General features: G+C 40.8%; 1 long non-coding RNA gene across 1 annotated transcript; it reads right to left on the bottom strand.

The window, feature by feature from the left end:
• Positions 1 to 2895, bottom strand: LOC106036724 (uncharacterized). Its single transcript, XR_001207590.3, has 3 exons — positions 2529 to 2895; positions 1918 to 2012; positions 1 to 1830 (listed from the first exon to the last, which is right to left on the bottom strand). It is a non-coding gene; the product is annotated as an uncharacterized lncRNA (long non-coding RNA).
• Between the last annotated feature and the right edge of the window lie 10094 nt (positions 2896 to 12989).

Here is a 12989-nt window from a genome sequence, read left to right as displayed (position 1 = left end):
CATGCAGCTTTTCTCTTATGGGGCTCAAGCAGTTTCCCATGTCTCTTTAGACATTTGCTGGTATGACCTATAGTGGTCTAGTTGTGGCTGGGTGTTATTGCACCAGCTTATGGATACTGTGACAAAAGCAAAATTTGGTATAGACCCAATTAGCAGCTGAGGGTTCCAGTGACTTTAGTACATCACTTGCTGTTTGGCACTAGGTACCCTAAAACTAATTTTAATGCATCTCTGAACCTACTGAAGGAGAGAGTTTCTCTTACTTGTCATGTTTTCAGTGGTGAGTTACTGTCCTCCCACCAAAACTCACCCATAGGGTTAAACTTTCTGGGAGAATTGCTGATCAAAGAGGAGATGCTAGAAATAGATTGACGCCTCTGGAGACTGGTAGACTTTCCCTCAACGTGACTGGAGAGCAATGTTCAGGGTTTAAACAACAAGTTTACCACTGAATTGACTGGAGCCTAACCTAGAATCAGTGACCTGCCCTGCAAGGAGTAGCAAGAGGAGATTCACATTTTAGTCCTATCATAATCTATCTGACCTAATAATTAAAAAATAAATAAAAATAAAAAATTAGAAGACCCTTAAGTATCTAATTCATATTCCAGTAAAAGCGGCTTTTCTTTGACTTTAAACCTTACTAATATTTGTGACAGAAGCTCACAGTGAAGGAAAACGTCCAGGCAAGTCTCATGATTGCCTACCCAGAAGAATTAAACGGTGAATGTAAATGTTACATAAGGAGGTTTAAACATCACCGTGACAGTGGTCAAACACTGCAACAGGTACCTGGAGAACCTCCATCCTTGGAGATATTCAAAATGCAACCAGATAAGACCCTGAACAACTAACTGTAAGTTTGAAGTTCACCCTGCTTTGAGTAGGTTGGACTAAAAACCTCCAGAAGTCTCTCCCACCAAAAAACATGCAATAATTCAGTAAACAGTTGAGTACACCTGACCTCCAAGACAAGCCTTGTGCCAAATGCTGTTTGAGAAGGACCTTAAAGCACCTGAAGTACTGGTGAGTGGCTGTTTGTGATGCTGGTGTCACGGCAGAGCAGAAAGCAGAGTACTAAGCAGAGCACAAACCGAGAGTGATGGACGTACAGATCCCAGATGTCCGGAAAACTTCCCCCAAAGGACAGGACTCTTGTCACCACGTGCTCACTTTTACAGGTCCCCTACAGGCACAGGAGTGTGATAGGAAGAGTTTCTGCTGCAGAGGGCAGACAGAGCCAAAACACATTTATCAAACCTCTAGAAAACACATTTTATCCAAGCACCTTGTCATCTTTTTGCATTGTTGCCCCAAGCCTGTTGTTAACTTCACCTCTAAAATCCCATTAAATAAGACCTCTTCAGGGCCTGGGCGAGGTTTCTGCATAGCTATATGCAGCATCAAGTGCCCTTTTGAGTGCTATGTAAATATCCCCATCAGAGCCTGAATGAAAGGTTAATAAATCGAATACATTGTCCTTTGTGTAACAGAAGGGGACTAACTGTGGCATCCGTTTAAAGCAACTCATAAGTGATCTGAAAATATGCAATATTAAGCATAGCCATATTTTAAATAGCAAGAATCACTTTCACAGCACTTGAGAGGTCATAAACCACTTATGTTTGCATTCCAGGAGCCTTTACAAAGCTTTGTTTTGGAAGCTTTATATTAACTTATCATCTCAGAAAAAAAGATTGTTTTGTCATTGTCACTGCAGTGCTGGCACCTACTTGTCTGCTTCTGTTCTTTGTTCTGTTTATAGTGAGAAACGAAGGTCTCACATGCTTTCTACATACTCTTCTTACAGGCAGTGACTGGGGTGCAGACCTGCAAAAGGGGGATGACAATAGCTCTAAAAACTATAAAAAGGTATGAAATATACAGGAATTTCCCTCTCACAAAGCAGGTCCTTACGTTGCCCCAATTCCCTCTTATCCGTGATGCTTTGCCGTGAGTCACACAAGTCAAGGCTTCTCAAGGGCTATGTGAAGTCTTCAAATTCTGGGTACCTGCAGAAGGATTATTCACAGACACTGAGCTGGGATGTCTTTGATTTTTAAATTGAGATGTACTGAAAATACAGCTGACACATAGCCATGAAGCTGGCTACGTGGGGTAACCGGCAATGGTTTTGATCTTGGAGTCTTAAAACTTTGACCAGCTTCAGCTCTTACATGCTATCTGTGTATGATTTTTAATTGATTCATATGCCCCTTGGTCACTTTAGCAAATTTTCAAGCCAAGGTTAAAGCTATTTTATTTCTTATTATGTGCAGTCTCTGAAGTCTTCCAAGTACTCAAAGTCACTGGAAAGAAGAGCTAAAATATCCTTTTTTAAAAGTTCATAAAATTACTTAAGGAAGATACTATAAAATATTTCTTTATGTCCAGTGATGTCCTGGAGGACAGGCAGATGTTACTGGAGGAGAAGTTGTCCTCACCGGCTCATGGGAACCTTTTTAAATGTGGTACATTGAAAATACCCTAATCCCTTCTAGCAAGCATGAGGCACACAATGTACTTACTCTTGCTTTCTCCCCTGTAGCAAAGACTGCTAAAAACTGTATTAGTTCTGTCTATCTCCTTAGAGATCTACCTCTAGCAGCTCTGCCTGCTGGATATCACAGAATCCCAGCATGGCTGAGGCCACCCCCTGTCCCAGCATGGACCCCCCAGCAGGGTGCCCAGCCCCACGTCCCGGCGGCTGCTGAAGCTCCCCCAGGAGGAGCCCCCCAAGCTCTGGGCAGCCTGTGCCAGGGCTCCGGCACCCGCCCGGCCCAGCAGTGCTGCCTGAGGGGCAGGGGGAGCCGCCGGGGCTCCGCGCTGGGCCCGCGGCCTCCGGGCCTGGCCCTGGGCACCGCTGAGCAGAGCCTGGCTCCGGCCTCTCTGCACCTTCCCTCAGGTATTTATACACATTGATAGATTCCCCCTGAGCTTCCTCTTCTTCAGGCTGAACAGTCCCCAAAATAACGATAAAACACTTCAAATCCCAATTCAGCTGTTTTATTGTATCAATTATCTCAGTCTAATTAGTTCATGACCAAAAGCGTCACTCTAGTTGGCGTTAGGGCTTCATGCCCATGTCTCCAGTAAGGCTGACATCAAGCCCAAGGGAGAGTTTAATTATCGCCCTGCCTGGGACAGGTATGGGAAAGGTGGATGTTTGCTGTACTTGAACAAGGTCCCTAAGCTGGCAGCCCTGGGACGAGGAAGCTGCCAGCAACAGCATTTCCAAAGTGTAGACCTTGCAGCTGACAAACCAAGTTAATCAGACAGATTTGCAGAGGCCCATACCAGCAGGGAAACCCTCTGCAATATCACTGGCAAAAATATCTCCCACTCAGAGCTGAGCTTGGTACTGGCTGATAGGGACTGTTCTTCAGGGCCAGAGGAAATCTTGGCAATTTTTCTTATTACAAACAAACAAACAAAGTAAAAAAGCAAACAACTCGGTATCGTTTATTGTGGAATATGATGCTTAGAAACTCAGAGTTTCAAATAAAGATCAGTAGAGGTGTTGGTTTTTGCCTTTTTTTTTTTTTCTTTTAAAATTAAACTGAGGAACTTTATGTTTGCAAGAATTTGGATTTGGTAGATGGCTTTAGGTCTGGTAACTGGTTATTTCCAGCATTTAAATGTCAGGGTCCAGCATGCCAGAGGGACTGTCACAGAAATCAGGACCTTGGCCTACCCAAACCAATTCTACTGGCAAGAAGTGGCACTGAGGAAAGAAAAGCCTGAAGCATAAGATCATTTTCACAGGGAGGGTTAAAGTCACTACTCAAAACTGGAAAAAAATAGTAGCATTTTAAGATCTTACACTGGTATCAGGGTTTCGAATGAATCTGGGCTGAGCCCGGAAGGAAGGAGAACGGACAATAGATGGTGAACTAGCTGGATTATTTTGGATATAGACTTAGAACATGTGCTCCATTGTTTCCAACGCAGTTTACTGAAGAATTTCAAATATTCCTGGATTCTACGTAATTTTTAAAAATCAAATATTATCCACCAACTAGAAACTCTGCATTCAGCTCCTGATTCAGACATGAAGCCCATGAAAGGCTGCACCATTTTAGGAAAGGAAGAATGGTGGCTTCCTGCTTACAGACACGGGGACATTGGCTTTGTGTCCCCGAGCCATTCACCCGGTCTGTGGACGTCTTTGCAAAATCATACAGCTACTGCTTATAGCTCCCTATAGTTTGTACAGAAGAACTTGGAGCGCAGCTGCCTGTCTCCCTGGGTCCTCTCTACAGAAGGGAAATTATTCCTTCTCAGGTTTCTTCAGACACTTCCATTCCTTAAAATCTTACCAACATTATCCATAGTTTGCTCCTACTGACCTTTTCCGGCCTACCTCTTACTCATCTTTTACTCTCAGGCTCCAAAGATCTCCCCATCCTCACCTCTACCCCTTAGATACACATATTCTTTTGTATTTAACTATTACAAATATTATTTTTCAGTCTTCTCTTTCATAGAATAAAATGCCTATAAGGCATGTTTTTTAAGGAACTACTCTTTAAAGAACTACTACTTATGTTATATAAGTAATTTTCCCAAAGATTAAGATTTCTGAATGTGTATTTTCTCTGTAGACACCGAAATGGCAACAGAGAGCAGTAATCTGTTAATACCTTTCCTTTGAGAAACTGTTCTGTATAACTAGCGTTTCACCAGAGACCTCCTCAATCCAGACCTCCATCCAAGGAAAAATCGTTTATTATTGTTACCACATGAAATCCCAGAAAGCCACAAGAACAAAGTTTCTTGGCTAATAATGTTTTCTCATGGGACTAAGTATATCTCTAGACTATGAAACCACTAAAAAGGCACTAAATGAAGCCTGAAAACTGAAGACCATTTCTGTAAGGTACTCGACAAGGAAAAGGAGAGTGCCAGTGGTCTGGTCAATGGGCCTTTTGATGAAGATTTTCCAGCTCTTAAACCATTGTATATGCTTTACTTATTTAGGTTTCACAGTTCTGGAGCTGTACTGAAATTTTCCATCTCTATACACAGCTGGATAATGAATACTCTTTTGGTGATGCTGATGTGGCTCCACCTGACCTGACTTGCAAAGGAGTTTTGTGACTCTGTAAGGCACTTGGCCTGAAATGGAAACATGTGGAAAAGACCCCAGAAGTACAACAAGCCTGCTTACTTATGTTTAGCTTACTTCACTAATTTTCCACTGTGTTCTTTTACCAACTGAAAAGAGACTAATATGCCTGTCTTTTTTGATATGCATTCTTTGCACTAACCCAAGGAAGAAAATATGGTCAGCTACAACTTACCAGCTCAGGATTCTTCTCATTTCTTACCTCACTAACCTTTAGGATATAAGGGCTTTTTTTTTTTTTTTTATTTGTTTCTTTGTTTACAGGAGGGAAAGATTTCTGAACCTGATTTTGTAATGTCTGTAATCTGTACAGAGGCAAAAAAATAGAGAGATTAGTATTAATGTCTTTATAAAAATAAAATGATCTTCACAATGAGAAAGCCTCAGATTAGCAGCAATTCGCTATAGTGGAAAAGTGCCAGACCATTGATCTATCCAAAGACCTGGCAATGAGTCACATCGCCTCAATAGGCAGTAGTCACAGAAAGTGGTATTGATTGACTTTAGTCATGATGCATAATGCATTACTAAGGGCATCATTAACATGCATTGCTCCTGGACAGCACATCAGTTATTAGAGCAAGTGTTCATGTAACCATAGATTTCGTTTTTTCAGAGCCTAAGGGCAGATTAAGCCAGTATGGATTTCTTCCCATATGCAAGGACATGGCTAAGGACAAGGCTGCCAGCATTCACTATGGCCCTGATGAGGACAGGCAATCCATTAAACTGAAGTAATTTGAATGTTCATGTCCATATCCATACAGTTAGTCTGGAAGAAAAGCAATATTTGGGATTTTTGTGCATAGCACAAACAGTGCTCAGTAGTTCTCCAGCAGTAGAGAGCAAAACTGCACAACTGTCTGATATGGAAAATTTCTACTGTGCATTCGAGGTTTTTTGCAGTGCATTCTTTCTTGCCTTCTAGACCCTGAAAATCAGAGATTGCCTCCTTTTCTCATAGCCAACAGTGTGAAGTAGCAAAAGCAACGCAGTTCATTAGCATCTGCTTGGAGACTGAAGTGTTCCACTGTCACAGGCATAAAGTCTCCAAGTTCCTGTAATTCTGGCTTCAGTGTGTTCTGGGAGGTTTGTACCAAAGTTTGTTTTCTTATTTTATTGCACAGAATATAAAATGAACAAACAAACAAAAAAAAAACCATATCAAAACAACAAAAAGAAACCTTCACTAGCTTTTGTTGATGAGACAGGACAAAGGCCCCTCACTTTCATAGGATATTGCTAGAAGTGAGAATTGACAGATGACAGCTATGAGCTTTTTGATCTTCATTGCTGTTTCCATGCAGTCTCACCAATCTCCTGCTAAAATTATGCTATTTTTAAATGTTTTATTTTTATATTTATCTCTAATACCCCAGAACTCTAAAAGCTACTGTCTTTGATACCAACACCATGAAACTAGATGATGATGGGTTTGGGTAAAATTGTCTGCTAGCTGTGGTGTCTTTACCACTCCACTGAAAAAGTTCATACTATTGTACCTGGTGCTGTACTTCACAGCCTGTTATAGACAATAAGGTCTTGGTATGGATTCAAAGGCAATTGCCAATGTTCATTCTACCTAGCTGCAGGCCTTGGGCTGAACTACCTGCAGTAAAGCCTACAGCCTCGCAAACTGCTGGTGGGCTACAAACCCATGTTCTGCACTCAGTAAATAGCGCAACTTTGAAAACTAGCTAACCAAAGCATCAGCAGAAAGCAAGTCTCTTTTTCAGGATCTGAGTATTATGCAATTTTGGCATAAAAGAGCTGAAAATATGGATAAAGTGGGAGTTTCTTCAGCCCTCTGGCTGAAATGAGTGCACAGAAGTATATATCTATATGGACATCCCAGCAATCACCTAACTCCATTCTGTCAAGCCAGAGTAAGTTTCTTTACTGAGGTTTGTAACAAAAGGAGTCAGAGTCTACAACTGCTGCCCATACTTATGCACCGAACTGAAAGGTACATGTGAACCTAATTCACATTACTGGAGGAAGTCAGGCATCTCCAGAAACTTAGATCTTGGATGAGCTAATTACCTTACCTTCTAGAGGAGTATTCAATAGAGAGAGGAAGATAAAAGGAAAAAAAAAAAAAAAAAAAGAGAGAGACCATTTTCCAATTTTAGGCATCTGGATTTAGATTTGGAAATATGAAGGTGGAAATGGAAACTGCATCATTTTCCTTGTTGGTTTGCCAGAGTAACTTATCACTCTGTGATGAATTTCAAAAATCCCCACAGAGCATTGAAGCAGTTAAAGCTGAGAGAAGCAGCATGAAAAAATAATTCTGGCTTCTGGGAATAAAAGAGTACAGATGAGTCAAAGCAGATATGGAAAAGGCTTTATCTGTTCTGTGGAATGAAGGTATTCAGGTCTTAATTGCCTTTGAACTGAGAAGTGTAAGTTATGAAATCAATATTAATCTTCTTCACATCAACCTTCTAGCTTTCTTGATTCTTCCCAAAATGTGAGCAGAAGCAATAGAACTGAGTTCTTCTGGAAAAATTGTAGATGTGGTACATGACCTCCTTTTCACCAGCTGTTTTTCAGCAGACAGTGTCAGAATTACATTGTCACTGGTTAGGTAGTGACAGTCCTGAAAGGAGAAGGAAAAAAAAAAAAAGTCTTTGGTAACAGAGTAAGTAATAAAACAGAGAAAATGGCTTATGAAAAGTTAGGTCAGTGAGTATAATTGCCCTGAAAAGTATTTATTAAAAGACCTCTGTTTTCATCCTTGAGCCAAATTCCCATCTGGTAACTTTAAAATCTCATAGATTTATGTGTAAAATATGTTTATTTCAATATTGCTACAGGAACTTCAAGGAAATAGAAAACGAATCCTCACGTTGCCTAGATGAGGAAGTTCATACCCATGCCTCAGAGATTTTATGTTTTTCTTCACATATACTTCATTTTTTCTTTCAAATCCATACCCTTAAGTTGACTGTGGTGAAGGTGTTTGTTTCACATTCCTGCTCAGGAAAAGGATTAGAAGACTACAGCTTTTTCAACGTGCATAGTGTATAATACCAGAAAAATAGGAAAAACAGTCTTGTGTCACTTTTTAACAGGTCAGAATTTATATGCTGGAAGACACCCTGAAGTTTTAAAGAATTTTCAATAGCTCAATAGCCTGCAGTCTGCTCCAAATGCCCATTTCTGAAGGCTCTGTTTCAAATATGAAATAAAAGAAATGAAGTGACAATACTAAATGTACACTGTGCCATGATAAGGAAAACCCTCACTTCACACAATATTGCCTACTTTGACGACAGTAGAAGCAAATGGAGATTAAGACACGTTTTGACTTGTTTTTAAATTTGGACATTCTTTTGGAATGGAAATGCAGCCTGTGTTGATTTTATTTTTTATCTATTTCTAAGAAAGTTCACGCAACTTCTTAAACCAAAATTTATAAATCACTTTATTTTATAAGTTGTAACTTATGAATTTTTTTGAACTATATGAAAGGCTTGTGTAGAAAAGGCTTCACAGGATAGAAAAGAGAAAGACAGATCTTTGTATAAAAGTTAAACTTTTTAGTTCAAATACAAAATAAGTAATAAATAGTAACATTTGCAAGAAGCATGTGGAATAGTTGAGGGCAGAGTTTTTAATTCTTTGTGCACAAACAGAATAACTTTAGTATATGTGTGACCTTGTGCAATGATAAGAGAACCTTTCAACAAAATATGCTCAAATGAGGATAGCAATAGAGTGACTGGCCGCCAAATACAGAAAAGGAGTTTAATTCTTTTCTCTTTCACTTAATGAGCAGAAAATGTTAACAGCTACAGGGTGCTGCCCTCATGATCGTCCAAAAGCTGTCCTGAGTGAAGAGACAATTAAACCGACCGATGAGTGCTGCAGCATGTGATGATCTTAGAATAACTGGGCTGGAGATCTGAAGAGGTTTTATAGACAGTGGAAGAAGTCATGAGCCAAATATTTTGGATTCACTTGTGACCCATTTGTATTAATTTGCGGCTGCAGCTGCCAATGGGAAGTTCGCTTCCACCCTGCTGATCTTCCTGAAAAGTACCAATGGATGTTCAAGCAATGCCCACTGACACAGCTGTGGGGTGTTGCATTGGCACATGCAAAAGGGGACACCCAGACACGGCAATTAGATCCTTACAGAGAAAGGATAGGTCCTGTTAAACATGCATACATCTGCAGTGTGACACCAAGCCAGGGACGAAGAGTGTCCATGCTCAGGACATTTGCTCCTCTCTTTTCTTAGAAAAGGGCAGTCTAATGTAATATATACATGTCTTTTCCACTGCAGACAGGAACTCCATACTGGAGTCACGAACTCAATAAACTGATTGATTTGCTACAAATCCTTACATCTGTTCAAACTATTTTAAATTCCAGTCAACCCTCAGTCTCACTTGGTTTTGATCCCAAACCAGAAGCCAGTTCTTATCCAAGTGGCTTAGCAATGTGTCTTTGTGCTTCTGCCTAAATTTATTATTTTAACAGTTTCCTTACTCAAAAAAGATGGTGGACTTGGTCACGATATATGCTGTCTTGAAGGAATGCATTGGAGGGTCATTTTCAGGCATGTGTTGCTCTTACGGACTTTACAGTGAGGTTATGTGTTATGTGACAGAATAAATGTTGACAGAGGACAGCATGAGATCTTTAAAACCTGTCAGGAAATCATGTAATTTACCAATCATTTTCTGCTCTGAAGGATGTTCTGTGTGTCTGTCTCTAATTATAGCAAAACTGTACAGATTGTGTCAAAACTGCCTGATATTATCCAAACTGCACCAGCTACTGCTGACAAAACATGCACATCTCCTAATTAAGAACACTTTAAAATTGACTTCTTTAAATTATGCAGACCTCCCAACTTTCACTTTTTGACAACTTACTCTGAGATTTTTGTAGCAGGAGGAGTAGGAAACCAAGAATATTTTAGATTTTTCCCCTCAACTCTTAACTGTATAGTATACTAAAATAAACCACAATGTGCAAACAATATGTCAGAAAGAAAGCCTTTGGCTTGACAGATTGCGTGGCACAGCATAAAATAAAATTGTGTTGTTCTAAAGATCTGAAGTACAGAACGTAACATGCTTTAAATATGTTGTTATTTTAAAGATCTCCAAATGTTTGGACATCTCGAGAGATAGCTTAATTCATTCAACCATCTAAGTTAATGGCATATTTCTTTTGCTGACCTTTTGTGCAAGACAGCAGAATGCACCTTCACTGATGGCGCAGGAAGTGCCATTAGCTCAGCTTTCCAAAATTGCAGCGTGTGCTGAGAATAACGTGAATATAGAGAGCAATTCAGTCTGTCTTGCTTTTCTGAATAGTGCAATTCACATTCATTTTGAGGTAATAGATGGACTTTGTGAGTCCAAACACCTGAAATTTTGTTTTCCAACCCCAAGTTGGAAGTCCTCATTTTCAGTCAATTCTACTTTGATGATAAATGAGGACCAATTTCTGCACCTAAGAGGACTTCAGCCCAATCCCAGGTTATTTGCATGTGTTTTAATTCTCCACAGCCATTCCAAATTTATTGGCCAAAAATACAAAATGAGTGAAAAATTGAGCTCTACATTAGACCTAAATGCAATTTTCATGTCTAAAAACTGATGACAGTGTAAGGAAGGGGGAAGGATTTTACCTCAGAAAACAAAACAGATCTAAAGATTCGAATGTACACCAGAAATATGTTTACAAACAGATTTAAATGATTTTAAAGATCATCTAGTCCAGCCACGGTTCTGAATAGGCTCTCTGTTTGGATCGCCACAGTCTTTTGGGGGCAAGCTCTCTGCCTGGTGGAGCCCACGGCAAAAACTGTGGCCACAGAGACTGCCAGTAGCCAGGATGGACTCGAAAGGGAGGAGGGACAGAACTCCTGTGCCCCCCGCAGGAGCTCCCGCAGCCACCACTGCAGCACTGCGGGTGGTTATAACGTGCTGGGCCCCCCTCCCCGTGCCTGGTGGGCAGCGAGGACTCGCGGCCCTCCCGGAGGCTGTTTGTAAGCAGAGGGCCGGGGCGCAGTCGCCATTGCCCTGGCAACGCCCGCTCCCTGTCGGCCTCTCCCGCGAGAGCTGGCGGGTGCGGCCTGGTCGCGCTGCCCTCCCGGGCCGCCCCTGGCGAAGCGAGGGGCCGAGTTCCCCCTGTAACTCGCGGGCAGGCGCTGTATTCTAAATGATAGCTTAAAAAAGAGCTGGTATCTGACGGTAGAACTCGGCTCCTGACTAACTCATGGGAAAGAAATCCCCAGAGTGCATGGACAGGCAGTGCCTTGCCGTATTGCCACGCTCTTGGACAGGCTGCGCCTGGAGATGCCCGTACCCCAAAATTGCTACACTTCTGTGTTCTTGGATCAGCCCTTTCTGGCATTTATAGATTCTTTGCAGTCAGTGAAGCTTTGATTTTTTATTTATTTATTTATTTATTTATTGACATGAAATACTGTCAGCTTAGACAGAAGTACTTTGAGTTGAAAATAATCAGCAGTGTAATAAAAGTAGCATTGCTACGATGTGAATGACTAACTAAAGCCCCCGTTCCAGCAGTGTCCCAAAGCAGTATGCCAATGCAAGGTGGTACTGGATCATGTCACCTCCATTTCCACACTATTATCCTTTTATTTCTTTATTTGGTTTTGGGACTTCTGAGCATTGTCATGGAAGCACAAGAGACTGATGGTGATAAGCAACAAATGGATCTAAGTGTTTTGGATCCAACACTGGACGGATGAGAGACAGAAGAAAAGAAATTCCTCTCTATAAAGTTAGTTTTCACACGAGCCAGTCTTTTGAGGCTCCCTTTGTAGTCAGAAAAAGGAAAGAAGTGCATTTTGGCCTCAGTTTCCACATTATACTTGGCCAGCAAAAACACTACTCCGAACTATATGTTTATCTCATAAATTCTTAGCAACTGGACAGTTCCCACCTGAAGAAAGAGAATATTATGAAAGAGTATATTATGAAAGGCCACAAACACCGTGTGCGCATCTCAGTGAACACAACACTGAAATAGTATGGTGGAAGGAATCTGAAACATCACACACCTCTTTCAAGGATGGTTATACACTCTAAGAAAGCTTTAAAACCTCTAATCATTCAACAATTTGCCATTGGTACTTGGGTTGCAGGTGGGGTACCTTATGATTGTAGAGGTTTGGTACTGATTCAAACCACACAGAGTTAAAACAACTTGATCAAAGACGTCACAGGAAGGAGTTTTCCTGGACAGGCCCTGCATCACAAATGCTTTGAAAGTTACTGACTTGCAAAGACTAAGATAATTGGCTTCTTTAAGTGTTTGAGAAACAAGGGACTTTTCATGAGTAAATAGCACAAAGACCACTGCAAACTGATAGATTGCCCTTTTATTTGGTAGAGAGACACATCCATATTTGGGTCATCCAGATTTTTCCTATTTTGTGCAAACCGTGTCCTGTGCTTGAAAACCCCTAGTTGTCACAGATGCCATTTGCTAAAGGGAGAAGCAATGCAATTCAAACTCAAACATTAATTCAAAGATCAATACAGTAGTAAACCACCAGAATATAACATGATAGACTCATCTGAAGATTTTCCTTCAGCCAAATGGTATTAATTTCAAAATCCCCAGTCAAAAAGACCTCAAATTAGATTTCTTGTTAAGGCTTTCAGTGCTGAGGGAGATTAATACAGACTTCAGACAAGCAGTCAGCAGAAACTGATTTACAATGAAAATCTCCAGGCTTCAATCCATTGTCTTCCAGAACTCATTTCGTCAAGAAAGAAAGACATCATTTTAAAATGTTTTGCCAAAAGGCAGATGTCCAACTTCAGGCATGTAAGTGTCTCACTGTCATCTACCAGTTTGTTTT

This window comes from Anser cygnoides, chromosome 4 (genome assembly GCF_040182565.1).
Source record: "Anser cygnoides isolate HZ-2024a breed goose chromosome 4, Taihu_goose_T2T_genome, whole genome shotgun sequence".
Taxonomy (NCBI): domain Eukaryota; kingdom Metazoa; phylum Chordata; class Aves; order Anseriformes; family Anatidae; genus Anser; species Anser cygnoides.
The sequence above is the reverse complement of the archived record's forward strand: the minus strand, read 5'-3'. Positions and strand labels throughout refer to the sequence as shown.